Source organism: Spinacia oleracea, chromosome 2, assembly GCF_020520425.1.
Source record: "Spinacia oleracea cultivar Varoflay chromosome 2, BTI_SOV_V1, whole genome shotgun sequence".
NCBI classification, from domain to species: domain Eukaryota; kingdom Viridiplantae; phylum Streptophyta; class Magnoliopsida; order Caryophyllales; family Amaranthaceae; genus Spinacia; species Spinacia oleracea.
Genome location: NC_079488.1, coordinates 54,339,022 through 54,352,715, shown reverse-complemented (window position 1 = coordinate 54,352,715; position 13,694 = coordinate 54,339,022). Strand labels below are relative to the sequence as shown.

The 13,694-nt window shown below is 35.7% G+C and overlaps 1 long non-coding RNA gene across 1 annotated transcript; it reads left to right on the top strand.

Moving 5' to 3' along the window:
* The first annotated feature begins 6,952 nt into the window (after nucleotides 1–6,952).
* On the top strand, nucleotides 6,953–10,712 carry LOC110800735 (uncharacterized). The gene is made up of 3 exons (XR_002536741.2): nucleotides 6,953–7,467; nucleotides 7,862–7,963; nucleotides 10,343–10,712. It is a non-coding gene; the product is annotated as an uncharacterized lncRNA (long non-coding RNA).
* Nucleotides 10,713–13,694: the final 2,982 nt, after the last annotated feature.

Sequence of the window (13,694 nt, the reverse complement as noted above, 5' to 3'; positions counted from 1 at the left end):
CGATAATATTTGATAATTTTCTATAGTTATATTTATTAAAAGGGTTATTTTAGAAAAAGGAGAATTGTCGGGGTGTTACAAAGTGGTATCTAGAAGCTTATGGTTTTACTTCAATGATTTTTAGGCGCCTAAACTAGTTAGTTTCCTAAAACGAATTTCCTAGAATTGAGCTCCTACTTATTATATCATTGAAAAATGCGTACTTTTTTTTGGGGGACCAAATTCATTTTATTTTGTTTGAAAGTATATTAATATTTCTTACTTAAGTTCGAAATTAACTTATTTATTCGAAACTTTTCGTTTATGTGCATTAAGTACATTTTTTTTCTTTTCGAATTTAAATTTAATATATTCGAAATTAATTTTATTTTTAAAAAAAAAATCTTATTCTATTTATTCGTTTATTATTTATTCGTTTAATAAAAATTTCTTTCTTATTAATCGTTCTTGTTTTATTCCTTAAGTGTTTCAATGTTTTACTTATTTTGATTTATTACGAGGGATGGGTAATATAGGAAAGGGAATATAGGATAGAATTATATGTGCATTAGTAGTAAATTGCTAGCATAAGAAGTTAATTGCTATGTGCATGTGTTAAATGTTTAAGTGATGCATTTAAATGTGCATAAAAATTGTTTGATTCCACCAAACTTATTGTTTTATTGAATTCTGGTTATGCTTTGGTTGGGAAATCGTTAGTAAGACCTTAAGTTGTCTCTTTCAGGAATAAAATGTTTCTTTCCAAGTACACCAACATAGGATCCCTTGAGAAGATCGACGAAGAAACACCTCGTCTATTTGTAAATAAAGTCGTGTTTGGATGTGAATATTTTGCTAGGATACAAAACCAACCTATCTTAATGAGGGAAGACACCATAGCATCCACTATCGTTCATTGCTTACCTAACAAAAAGCCATACCTAGAGCTCAAAGATAAGTTTAAAGACATGCACTTTGAGGATGGAACACCAAATGTCCTGAAAATATGAAAGTAGGTCAAGAAAATGTCCTGAAAATATGAAAGTAGGTCAAGTTGTCCTTTACCTGAAAAATGAGGCCGACCTATAGTGGAGGGAAAATGGAACTAGACTAAGTGCTGGTGAGGGGTTTAATTGGGACTCATTTATTGTTGCTTTGAGAGGGAAGTTTTATCCTCCTTTTATGAGAAAATAAAAGGCACAAGAATTCATAAACCTTAGGAAGGGGAATATGACCATTGCTGATTACTATAGCAAATTTATAGCGCTGTCGAGGTTTGTACCTGAGGTTGTAGCCACAGAGGAGCTAAAGGCTCATAGGTTTGAGCAAGGGTTGACCGATGAGATCCAGTTGGGATTAGGTGGAGAAACCTTTACACCCTTAGACATTGTCTATGGGAGAGCTACTCATATTATGGCCTGCAGACCAGGAGAGACAAGAAAAATGTTGTTGTTGGGGATAAAAGAAAAGAGTTTAATGCTGGGGGAAGTCAAGGGAACTTCAAAAGGAAAAGGAATGGAAATGGAAATGGAAATGGGAATGGACATGGGAATTTTCAGGGGAGAAACAATCAGGGGAATAACTACAACAATAGAAACCAGCCTAAGAGAGCGTACCACTGCAAGAGGTGCAACAATAACCACCTTGGGAAGGACTGCAAGGGAGAATTGGTGAATTGCAACTACTGTCAGAAAAAGGGGCATAGAGAGTTTGAGTGCTTCATTAAGCAGAAGAGGGAGCATAATGGTAGTGAGAGTGGTAACCAAGGGAAACCAGGGTTTAACCAATCCGGAAATCAGAGTTCGAAGCTTATAGGGTCGCAAAATACCCAGGGAAACCACAATAAGTCCGCTAATGAGAACAACAACCAGAATAAGGCTGCGGGCAAACTGTTCATGATGAGTAGAAATGAAACTGAACATTCTGCAGACGTAGTTCATGGTACTTTTTCTATTAACTCCGTGCTAGTTAAAACGTTGTTTGAATCAGGGGTAACTCATTATTTTGTTTTGTCATCAGTTGTTAAGAGTCTGAATTTAGTAGATTTTGAGATGATTGATTTTCCTGTTATTATACCTACCGGTGTAGCCATAAGGTGTACCAAGTTGTTTATGAACTTGTCTTTGAAGATAAAAGATTGCGTTTTTCCTTTTGATTTGATAGAATTTAGTTTGGGGACCTAGATGTAAGTCTGGGGATGGATTAACTAATTTTGTACAAGGCTAAGATAGACTGTGAAATTCAGAAAGTAAGTTTAAGGAACCCTATTGAAAGGTTGACCTCATGTAGACGTTTTGAGAAGTCCAAGAACCTTTAGTTATTTCTGTAATGCAAGTGAGAAAATTGATGAATGAGAGTGTGAACTATTTTTCTGTAGTGTGTTAGAGGTGAGTAAAGAAGTTGGAGTGAAAATCGAGGATGTTGCCATTGTGAGTGGATTCATTGATGTGTTTCCGAGTGAAATTGCGAGTATGTCACCTGCTAGAGCCCTCGAGTTCATTATAGAGTTAAATCCTGGAACGATACCTATACCTAAAGCACCGTATATCATGACACCTCCTGAAATGAGTGAATTAAGACACTGTTGCAAGAGTTGTTTCGTTAAGGGGTATATTAGGCCTAGTGCATCACCGTGGGGAGCTCTTGTATTGTTTGTTAAGGAGAAAGATAAAAGTATGAAATTATGCATCGCTTTTAGGGAGCTAAACACCATCAAGAACAAGTATCCTTTGCCTAGGATAGATGACATATTGGATCAATTGAATTGGGCGAGTGTGTACTCGAAGACTGATTTGTGTTTGAAGTATCACCAATTGAGGATAGCTGATAAGGACCTAGGAACTCATTAGGACTCGTTATTTTCATTATGGGTTTAGAGTAATGTCTTTTGGGTTAACCAATGCACCTGCCATAGTTATGGATTTGACGAATAGGACTTTCCACGAATTCCTAAATAAGTTTGTTGTTGTATTCATTGATGATATGCTGGTCTATTCGAAGAGTGAAAAAGAGCATGATAAACACTTGAGAGTTATTTTGGAGAGGCTTAGAAAGAATCTAATTTCATGTGAATGAAGTATACAAATCTTGAAGTCATGTGTGTATAAGTGACACCGACGGAAAAGTGAAGGACTAAATTGATTGAAAAATACGTTACGTAAGGGACTAAATTTAAGAGAAGATTCGAGTGGTCCAGGATCGTTAGAAATCATTTGTTGTCTTGAAAAGATGGGAGGAAATATATGAATTGGTGAAGAGCTAATAGTTAAGCCCAAATGTTATACATCCATGAAAGACGTAAATAGGTTCGGTAAAAAAGGAAAGTTGTGTAGAAGGAGTTTATGTAGATCCTGCTAAGATTTAAGTCGTGAGTGAGTGACCTATTCCAAGAACGTGTCCGATATCTGAAGTTTTCTAGGCCTACGTGATTATTATAGGAGGTTGTGAAAGAATTTTCGAAGAAAGCAAAACCAATGACCAACTTGTTGAAAAAGGAATCCAAATTCAAATGGAGTAAGAAATGTGAGGAAGCTTTTCGGATTTTAAAGGAGCGTTTGACCTCCGCACTCGTTGTCGCGTCAGTTGAAACCTTATGAGGCTAATTAACCTACTCATGGCCTAAAGCTAGCTGCTATTGTGTTCTCTTTGAGATTTGGAGACATTACCTTTATATGAAAACATGTAAGATCCTTATCGACCATAAAAGTCTGAAATTTTGGCAAAAAGGTCCAGTGAATATTGGGGACGACATTGGTAATGGGTATTGCTTTGCACCCTGCAACCGATAGACAAATTGAGATTACTAACGAAATACATGTTGAGAGCCTGTGTTATTGACTTTAAGGGTAATTGGGAAGACCACCTAGATTCGATTGAATTTCTTGCAACAATAGTTACTGTGCGAGCTTTAAGATGGCACTTGTTGAGGCATTGTGTGGAAAGAAGTGTAGAAATCCCACTTGCTACAATTTTAGTGGAAATATAGCATTGAGGACATGATTCGCTGAAGTAGAAATATCCAAAGTTATTCCCTGAGATGGGTCACGAGGGCGTAACTCGTTTTCTTTAAGGGGGGTAGAATGCGATAGAAATTCGCGCTTTTTACCTATTTTTATAGCAATTTTATGAATTTTATGCTCATTTTTTTAGCAACTTATACATGTTGGTGCAAATTAAATAAATTCTCCGCTTAAGAAAAGGTGTGCATGAGTAACACAAGTAACTTTAAGTTGGCAAAATGTGCACATGAAGGGCACAAGTACTTCTCCAGTAAGAATAAATTGAAAACTTTTGAAAAATGTGTGAATTTCCGTGTCAAGTTTCGGGACGAAACTTCTTTTAAGAGGGGTAGATTGTAACCCCCCGTAATTTTATAAATTTTATTAATAAATTTTAAAATATAGTTAATTATATTTAAATAGAATATATGAATTTGAGAAATAAATATATAATTAATGTATATTTATTTTATTACGTTTTAAATATTTTAACGATTTATGAAATCAAAAATAATTTTAAAATTTTACGTTGAAAAGAATTCGATTTTCGAAAACACGTTCGATTGAATTTGGAAAAGCAATCCTAACCATTTTGGATTCAAACAAACTAAATCCTAGTTCTAGCCCAAATAAATAAACCCATAATTTCACCCTTGTTTCAATTCACGTGAAACAAATCTCCTCCTCTCCTTCATCCACGTAAAACTAAACCCTCCGTCACGAAAAAGCAGTAAAACTCCTTGCTGCTGCTGCCCACGCCGCCGGACCACCACCCGCACCGACCACCGGCGACCACCGTCGACCCTCGTGGTAACTTCTTCTTCCTCTTTCTTCTTTCGGTTTTCTTACCCTTCTCCTCCTCTTCCGTTTTCCTCCTCTCCTTACTTGCTTTTTCTGTTTTACGTGCGACAGCCATCAGCCGCCGCACCACCGCAGCGTCGCCGCCCAACTTTCATCACTGCGCCTTCGCGTTCTTCGCCCACACCAACCAATGTCCTCCTTGTTCTCCCTTTTGCTCGCCAGAACTCCTCTTCGTTCTTCCTATCCCGCAAGCACGAGTCAGTCGCAGCCACCACCGCTGCGCCACCGGCTTGCCGTGCCTGTCAGCCGCTGTCTATGCTCTGTTGCCGCCGTCTCCGACCGCCAGCCAGCCACCCTTTTGTCTCTCTTTTTGGTTAATTCTTAAACCCTTAAACTAATTTATGTTTTAATTATGTTTTATTAATATAATTCATGTTTTTTTCTTGAATTAAATTATAGTTTTTATAAGTTAATTATGAATTTCATATTTCATGTTTCGCATAATTAAATTATTAATTTTCAGATTATACATTTTGATTGAAATAATGGTTTTAATTATTAAAGTATAAATATTTAAGGTTTTAATGATTTTAAATCATGGTAGGATGATTATGAATTATCAAAGTTATGATTTTTATGATTCTAAGCATGTTAATTTGGTGATTGGTGAAGTTTTAAAATAGTTTATATTGCTGGAAATTTTAAAAAGGAATGTTTATTGAGGTTTATGATAAATTCTGGTCATTAGTGAAGTAATCACTATGCTAGGAGATTAAGTAGTCAAGTTTTGATATTGGGAAAGGATCTAATTATGTTTACAAAGGGTTTGAAGCACCCTAATGTTGCTGAAAATTCAATGTGAATTGATATGAGTCTATATTGGTTGTTGTTAGGTGGAGAATTCTCCGTAGGCGACTTTTGAATTGTTAAAGTGGCCTCGCAGTTTGTTTACACAAGGTACTTACATACCTGTGTGCTTGGTGATGTGTGCTTATGTTTAAACCATGTTGTTATGTCTTTGAACTTGGTTATGTTATGCCTTTGAACTTGGTTATGTTGAAATTTACATGTTTAATGTTGTTGGATGAACGTGTTGAACATGGATTTTAATATGAGAATTATAACATGTTAGCGTGGATGATTGATGCAAGCATGTTGGTTGGGAATATTATTTTATTTCATATATATTGGTTTAGATCGATTGATCGTTGTTCCCTTTTTAAGCATTTCACTACTTTATTAGGGCCGAGGACCTTGTTTAGTAAGTTTATCCTTTACACCTATATAGAGGTGGTTAATCATTGGTAAAGGAAAGGTTGAATTAATTGGAATGGGTTCTTGATTGATAACTTTGTGATCGCTTACCTAATTCCAAGATGAAAACAGTTGTGAATACTTGTTGATTTTATAATTTATGTGATTGTCGAGTTATAACAAAGTATTAATTGGTAAATCATGTAAAGTGAAACTGAATAGCAATAGCTTTAGATTGTACTTGTGCCCCTCATGTGCACAAACAGGAGTTGGGGTTCATGGTGGTGGCCCATGGCCTTTTCTGGGACCGGATTGATCACCGTGTTCTATTTTATTTAAAAGTTCCTCGATATCGCATGCCACTAAGGTTACGGAGTCGCGCCCGTACCTCGTCTTCCTTGGTGAATGTAATATCCTTGATTTTAAGCAGCTTTTAATATGCTATTAAGAGTAATTATCGTCTTAAATGTGTCATTAGAATTTCTCTTAAACCTAATTTGAGATTAAGATCTTGAAATTTTATTAAATTGGGTAATGGAGTTGAGATTTTCAATATTATATTTAAGTTAGCTTTCGAATTGATTTCTGAGTTTAGCCTCGAGATAGTTTATGGAATAAAAATATGTTTTAAGGATTGAGATTTTACTACTCCGAAGTAAATCGTTTAAAGCCAAGGATTAATTGAAATTAAAAGTTATGTCATAAAAATGAATAATATATTTTTCTTTTTTTTTTAAAGTTATTTTCCCTAAGTAAATGGATTCTAAGTTAGTTTGATAAAATCTTATCAAAATAATTGAGATTGATATACTTAAGCCTATTTGTAAAAAGAAATAAATAAATTGAAATTCATTTATAATATATAAACTATTTTTTTTTATTTCACTCAAATTTCGGTCCTCATATTCTAAAAGAAAAGAATCAGGAAACTTCTCCTCTTCACTCTCATTTTCTCTCTCCTCATTTGACTCTTCCTCTTCTCCCCTCACCCGATCCTCCCTCTCTTCACCGGCTATTCCTCTCTCCTCCATCTCCGTTGTTCGTCGGCACCGTGGTGGCCGTTGTTTTCGTCGTCGACGTTGCTACAACCTCGCAAATAGGTAATCTCTCTAGCCCATTTCGTGATTTGATTTGATTAAAACCCTAATTTATCAAACCCTAACTCTATTTTCGTTGGTTCTCAACTCTCCTCCGGTGAGAGGCCGTGTCGCCGCCTCCGTTGGCTCGCCACCGTCACTGGTGACCATCGGGTGGTTGCGGTTGCTGTTGTTGTGTGGTTGTCCTGTGTCTTCCTCCTATGCTACCCCTACCTCGCACTACTTTCTCTCTCTTTCTCCGCTCGCCGAAGCTTCGTGGCTCGGTGGAGCCGCTGCCGCTGCTGGTGTTGTTGCAGTGGTGTTGACTATTGCTTCTCTACTTTTCCATTTCCTTAAGGGTATAATTCAAAACCCCCCTAATTCTATTTCAATTATTTTCTTTTAATCCCTTTGATTTTAGTATTTATTTTAGTGATTAGTTAGTAATTCAATTATTAAATTTAAATTATTTTGATAACATAATTGAGAAATTCAAGTTAATGTTTTCCTTTTCCTAAAAATATTTGTCTAAACAAAAATATGATTTCATAATTCTTACATTTATTTGGGAATTGAACAAGTATTGTAATTATGGTTTCAATCACAGATTAAATATAATTGAATATGGTTTTATTAAAAGCAAAGCAAGCTTTATGGCTAATCTTAAAAGAAACTCAGAAGTTTATTAGAGGGTTCGATAAAGTTATTATGAGTCGTGAGTATTTAATGGTTCATTGTCCTTATCTGTTTGAGGTATTATGAAGTGGAGAATGAACAAGGAGAATCGTATCATGGAAGTTGAGTGGAGAATGGTGATCGATATATAGCCTTGAGAGTTATGAATGGATATTAAAGGTACACATCGTCCAACCAACTTCAATTTGAAATTATACTTTGTGTTTAAGTAATATGTATATATATATAAGTATGGTTCCGAATGATTCTTGTAAATTAAGTTGTTCTTTGCAAATTGATATGCGTTTTGCAAATTGAAATGCGTTTTGGCAAATTGAATTTCGTATTCCGTGTTGAATTATGCTTTGCAAATTGGATGGTAATATTTTAAGAATCTTTATACTTTTGAATGAATATTTGTGTTGCTCGGGAATTTGAGTGGGAAATGGTTTAAGTTGAAAGGTTGTGTGGCTAGATAGTTGAGTTGCTCGAGAGTTCTTGAGGTTGAGTTTGGGAATAAATTAGAATCAAGGTCAATTATGAGGTATGCAAATGAGTTAAAAGGTCTATAAAAGAGTCAAGAAAATAAGAAGATTATAAATAGAGATGTTGATGGTTAATTTAAGTGGAGGTTGAACTCAAGAGGTCGTGGGGTTGCATCGAGTCTTAATGTGGGCCGTTGTCTATAAACCACAAGTTAATAACGAAGATATTAAAATGTTGGATTTGGAAGGACAAATTATTTTAAGTACGAAACTATTTCTTTTTCTTTTTAGAAGGACAAACTTATTTCTTTAGGGAGATATTTCTTTAGAAGGAGTTTTACTATTTACTTTATAAAACCACATCTATTTTGAGTTTTCCAAAAGTCAAACGTATTCTGAAAATCGTGAACCGTAAGTTAAGAATAACTTTGAATGTCGATAAAGATCTTAAAGAGCACAGATATTTGAATAACGATAATTGAAATATTTTTAGCATACACATGCTTCCATAAGTGATAATGATTTTGATAAAGGAAAATAGTTCTTTCAATAAGATTCACAAAAATGATTTCGATTTAAGGATGGATGAAATGATTTCTAAGAACGTTAAATAATTTTAATTGCGACTAAATTAAGGTGTCTTGAAATTGGTAAATCTAAAAGAAATTAACATTTATTTCCTTATTCCATAAAGAGTGCTTTAAACGTTTTATAAAATACATTTCAGGCACATTAAGTTATAAAAGAATGAATTCGGATTTGAGGAGAGTGTAAGCCATTGATAACCTTGGGATCTTAAAAGAGTGTTACTCACTGGAAGTCGATTATTAATCAAAGGTCTAAGAATACAACCAAGGATAAGGAGTGATTCTAAGTTAAAAGGGTATAGTTGAGAAGAGTGTCCAAATTTTAATTAGATCATTACTTTTTGATCAAGTGTAAGAGAAAGTACCAGCAAGTCTTGAGATTGATATTTAATTGGGTTGAGCATTTATTCTGAGAAATAAAGTGAGTTGAGATATGATGAGAATGAAGCTAATACATAAGTAAGGGAAGCGAATGATGTTTTGAGAACGAAATTGCATAAATTGGTAATAAAATGCTTAAGTAGGGGAAAGTAGCCGAGTATGTGTGCCGTAGTGCTCACATACTTCGATGATGAAAAACATTTAAAGCGAGTGCTACAATAGTAGACCCGTAGTTTCGGCGGGATAGACCCGTTAAAGCGGCTTGGCCGTAAAGCGAGTGCTACAAAAGTAGACTCGTAGAGGCGGGGTAGACCCGTAATTAGGGACATGTCCTAGTTAAGTCTTGCAAGCGTATGCTTATCAGGAGGGTGACGCCCCCACCAAATAGAGACAGTCGGTTGAATAACCCCTCTCTATTCGTGTTCACTTTCCCCAACAGTAAGCTAATATGTTGAGATTATGTAAGCTATTATGCTGAGTTTGAGTCGTGTGTTTTCGCAACGAGTTATAAATTCCTTATGAATGTCTATTTCTGCATTTGAATTGTTATGAGAACTCTATGAATAGAATTATATGTTGTTGGAAATGTTGCACCAATGATTTTTCCCCATTCAGTCAGGAATATGCGTATATATTGAGTTCCACCTTGCGTTATAAATGATGGTTTGGGAAAAAATTTACTTCTGGAGAAGTACTTGAGCTATCTCTAGGATTAATTGTCAAATAAGCTATGGAATGTAAACGGTTAAGAGTATGGGAGTAATGATGAATCTTAGTTGTGAGCCTAATAATGCTGATATGAATGTGAATTTAGAAACTTTATGAGGTGATAATAAGGTATGAAGTGTTGCGAGCATTACTATTGTATCGCTTTCCAAATTTCTGTTGAATGATAAAGATTTCGTAAAATCGATTTCAATGAAGTTATAACGTTTTATTAAGTATACTTTCCAAATGGGTTTTATAGGCAAGTCGCTTTTCAAAGCAAAAATATAAAACTAAAACAAAAGTTATTTTAAGCCACCTATTAAATGCATTTCAGGTTGGATGTGTGTATTAAGATTTCCGCTGATTTTGTTCTTTGAACCTGTCTTGGTGGGGGGCAGAGTTAAAATGTTTTGCAGGTAGCAAGAGTTAGGTCTCAGTTCAGATTCAAGGTTCGTAGAGTTCTCAAATGGCCTTATGTGTCCAAGGTTGGATTGTGGATTCATCAAATGTAATTTAGTTCATAGAGTTTGTTAAAGGGCCGTATAATTTCTTCTTAAAGTTTTTTTTAGTTTATAATTTGTGGGTTATATATCTGTATTGGAGTCGTAGTTAAGTTAAGTTTCTTTGGTTTAAAGTTAAATGTGCTTAGAAGTAGCTCATTAAGTGTGGGCTGTTATAGTGACACCCTGGTGATGTTTTGGGATATGTTATATATTTGGAATCATGTCATTAAAGCAGGTGAAAGAGAATCTGACGTAATTTCCTAAATATTATTTAAGGTTGTCCATATTTAGGGGAAGTGCTGCCGAATTTTTAATAATTAATTAAGTTTATGAGTCTTGATTAGTGTCTTTGAGATAGGCTAAATCGTGATTAAATCTTTGAATTTGTTTGAAGAGTTAAAGTTTGTTTAGCAAGGTTTAAAGTTTTAATTACGTTGAGTTTGTTTAAATTAAGACTGAGTGTGTTTAGAAAGCAGCTCGTTAAGGGCGGGCTGTTACAGTGAAGACTTCTGGGTTGGACAACTCGGTCCATTGACTATTTCAACTAAAATAATGTTAATAATACAAAGGTCTAGTCTAGTCAAATGTGGGTTTCAAGTTAATATGTTAGGGTCGTCCTTACTTATGTTTTATTAGTATCATGTTAGGATTGTTCGTTTATCATGTTAGGATTATTATTAGTTTCGTATGTAGTACTCAGCTTTGTTGATTACGTGCTTTGTTTGTGTGTGTTGATCATGGCTATGCCTTATTGATCCTGTGATGACCCATTTTGGTGAGCACTAAGGATCAGATCAATAAGCATTGTCCATCTACAGGTTTGAAGATGATGCATCATTGGGATCGGGATTAGAGAGCTTGTATTTATTTTGTTTTTCTAAGTGACTTGGGTTTGTTAAATTGGACTTTAAACTTGTCGTACTATTTACATTCCCTTATTTCCATTGATTGGTTTTTGGGATTAATTCTGAAATTGATTATTTATAAACCTAAAGTTAGTTTTATGTTTTCCGCTGCAAAATTCTGAATAAGCCGTTACGTTTTCACACGGGCGATAATACTTGATAATTCTCTATAGTTATATTTATAAAAGGAAAATTTGGTAATATTAATCCAACCTTTGGCCGATTTTCTTTTATTAATCCCACCTACGACATATTTTTTAATAATCCCACCTTTACTACCCGACGACTTTTATTGGGCTTAAGTGGCCGGTAATCGGTGAAAAAGTCAACGAGATGGTGATGAATTGATGATGATGACTGAATATATCGAGAGAGAGTACTGCCATGTAGAGAAATAATGCCGCTTACAACAGTTTTATGACCTGTTGGGCCCAATAAAAGTTGTTGGGTAATAAAGGTGGGATTATTAAAAAATATGTCTTAGGTGGGCTTAATAAAAGAAAATCGGTCAAAGGTTGGATTAATATTACCAAATTTTCCTTTATAAAAAGGGTTATTTTAGAAAAAGGAGAATTGTCGGGGTGTTACAAAAGGTGTAAGACACACAAACCCTAGGTGTGGCTTGGAAAGTAGAGGCAACAAAATAAAGAGGGGTCCGAATAAACCACAAATGCTCAAATCAAACACCCGTGTGTAACAATCCTAGAACCAGCGCCTGTAGACACCTACTTTTGTCCCCATTCCCGCAAGGGAAAGGTTCGATGATGAAAGCATAAAAACTCCACTTGACAACGCATCTCCTATAAAATAAACGAATCTCGATTCCCCATTTCATTTCACCCGAAACCTGCTATTTATGGAAACCTGCCAAAAATAGTAATTGCCGTAAAAGGTAGCTTCTAAAAGTGGCAAAATCATAAAAGATAGAAACCTGTCAGAATTAGGTGTTGCATTCCAACATAAATCCTAAATGAGATAGAAAACCGCGAGAATCCTATTCCTAATAGGGTTCGGAAATAAGAGTTACGTATTAATTTAAATCCTAACGAGCCTAGAGTTCGTAACGGGCCCAGACGCATTACGTCACAAATTGATACGCGCTAAAAGACTCAAATTAATCTCAAACTCTACGGATTTTAGAATCCGAATCTGACTAAACAAAAAACTGCCCAGACCCTATTTTCAACGCCTGGCTCTGGGCGCCGAAATCTTCGGCGCCAAGGCCTGGGCGCTGAAAATACCTGGGTACGTTTCTTTTCCTAATTCTTTGCGGATTAGAACTCTGCAATTCTATCTTTCCACGAACTCTTCCCTATAAATAGGCCCCTAGTTTCGACGTGAAACAACACACAACAACACATAATATATTCTGAGTATTGACTCTAAACCCCTTAGCCTAAGCCTCTCGCTGCGAAACTGTTCACGCGTTCTGTCGCAATCGATCCATAAATCGAACAGAACGTATCCTGTCCCATAATCGAGATTCGTTAAATAAAAAGGAGAAATAGCAAAGTCAAAGTGGTTAGTTTTCTGAGAACCCTGACGCACCTCTCAAGGGTGCGTCGTAATGTGTCCCTTTTCGATGATTTAACCGCTTTCCTCGCCCTTTTTATGAACTGTTAAACTAACCTAATATGATTGTTCTATCACGCCTAACAAATATAATATTTTTTGGAAATCGGATTATCATGCTAGGTCCCTTAATGTTATTTAAATCAGATAATCACGATCGAATTAGTATTATATGTTGCATATTGCTAAAATCAATTCAGATTAGTTTAATAGTTAACGCATGTCCCTTCAATTATTTATGCTGAGCTAGTAAGGATATCCTGCCTCTGGAGTTATCGACGAGCGAATTACTCCTCTCGGTAGTTACAGTCCCCCGAACCCTCAATCTCTACCTTGCGTGTGTATATTGAGAGATCCCCACACCAGGGATCACAAGGGAACCTACGGCCGTCGTGGTCAAACATAATTGCACTCCCTTTATGTCACGATAACCGGGTTTTGTCAGTTTTTCTCATTGTCGTTAAAAACTGAATGTCGAATCCTATATTACTAGTCGATTGGGTGTATACTCACAGGAAATCCAATTACACTTGATTGAATAAAAAGAATCATCACACCCACGAGGGACAGGTCACGCATTAGCCTCGCGCTTTTTCGACCCCCTCACAGTGGCGACTCCACTGGGGATAGTGAAGGAAATACTCGTGCTTGTAGGTAATCAAAATAGCCGAAGGGTGAAACGATCCTACCCCGCGTTTATTTCCCCATCAAGTTGGGACGACCTGAAAATCAGCATATTAATGTGAACGGGCAGAACATCATAACGAATC